The sequence below is a fragment of the Numida meleagris genome, unplaced genomic scaffold, assembly GCF_002078875.1.
Source record: "Numida meleagris isolate 19003 breed g44 Domestic line unplaced genomic scaffold, NumMel1.0 unplaced_Scaffold671, whole genome shotgun sequence".
Taxonomy (NCBI): domain Eukaryota; kingdom Metazoa; phylum Chordata; class Aves; order Galliformes; family Numididae; genus Numida; species Numida meleagris.
This window is the reverse complement of record NW_018364886.1, coordinates 15,698-17,106: the sequence shown is the minus strand read 5'-3', so window position 1 is coordinate 17,106 and position 1,409 is coordinate 15,698. Positions and strand designations below refer to the sequence as shown.

General features: G+C 61.2%; 1 long non-coding RNA gene across 1 annotated transcript in view; it reads right to left on the bottom strand.

Annotated features, from left to right (window-relative positions):
• LOC110391957 overlaps window positions 1-1,403 on the bottom strand; it is a 7,594-nt gene extending 6,191 nt beyond the window's left edge. The window contains exons 1-2 of the long non-coding RNA XR_002434193.1: window positions 1,062-1,403; window positions 586-687 (exon numbers count right to left, since the gene is read on the bottom strand). This is a non-coding gene — a long non-coding RNA (uncharacterized LOC110391957). The remainder of the gene's footprint in view (window positions 1-585; window positions 688-1,061) is intronic.
• Window positions 1,404-1,409: the final 6 nt, after the last annotated feature.

Here is a 1,409-nt window from a genome sequence, read left to right as displayed (position 1 = left end):
TCCTATGACCACGCCCCCTTATTAACATAGGAGGGCGTGGCTTGCCCTCGAGGCCACGCCCCTTTTTGTAGCCCCTCCCACGCAAAGGGGCGGAGCCTACGAGTGTGGCCACGCCCCCTTCATACACACCGCAAAGGTGGAGGGGGCGGGGTTTGCCAGAGGCCACGCCCCCTCGGCACTCTACACATGGGGGCGTGGCTTACTTCTTAGGCCCCGCCCCATCCCCCGAGGCCCCGCCCCTTCTCCCACACACTTATAGAAAGGGGCGTGGCCTACTGTTAAAGCCACGCCCCCTCCTTTTGGCCACGCCCCTCGCCCCATGCTTATAAAGAGCGGGCGGGGCTTTGCTCTGTGGCCCCGCCCCCTTGCATGACCACGCCCCCTTTATTAGTCTGCCTATAGAGGAGGCGGGGCTTAGCAACGTGGCCCCGCCCCCTTTACCCGGGCACAGGAAGGGGGCGTGGCTTAGCCCCGTGGCTCCGCCCACTCCCATAGCCCCCCATTGTGGATACATAAAGGGAGGGGGCGTGGCTTCGCCGCATGGCCCCGCCCCTTTCCTCGAAGCCCCGCCCCCTGTGCACCCACCTGGAGGCAGAGGTCGAGCAGAGGTCGGAGGTCAGAGGTCACGGCCGCGGGGTCGGCCGCCATGAACTCATCCAGCACCTCCAGCGCGTCGGCGCCCAGCTCCTGCACCGACCCAAAAACGCCACAATTTCACCCAAAAACGGCACCGCCAAAACCGGGACGGGGGGAGGAGGGGTGAGAAAAACCCAAAACGGCCCCAAAACGGCTGAAAACGGCCTCAAAAACGGCCCCAAAATGACCCAAAAATGGGGGCGGGGCGGACGCCGATTTTGACCAAAATCGCCCTGATTTGCCCCAAAATCCACCCCAAAAACGGCCAATACCGGAAGTGCCCCCCCCTGGGGTCAAAGCCCCCGCTTTGGGGTGCCCCAAAATCCCCCGAATTCGCCCCAAAACGGCTTCAAACCACGAGGACCCAAAATTGGTGTTTTTGGCACAAATGACCCAAAATCGGCGTTTTTCGGCCCAAAATTCACCTCGTCGGCGTCGATCAGGTCGCGCAGGGCCCGCAGCACGGCGGGGAGCAGCGAGCGCAGCAGCTCCTGCAAGAAAAAAACACCCCAAAATGACCCAAAAACGCCGGAATTCCACCCAAAATCCAACCCCCACCCTCTCCCCCGAAACTTCGCTTTTTTGGCGTTTTTTTGGGTGAAAAAATCGAGATTTTGGGGACGGGCCCGAAGCGGAGGGAGCGGGCCGGAGGGGAGCCCCGATTTGGGGTGAAAAATGACGGTTTTGGGGAGCTGGAAATGGCCATTTCTGGTCAGGTTTCGGAACCCTTCATTTTGGGGCTAAAAACGGCAATTTTGGGCAACTCCCCACCA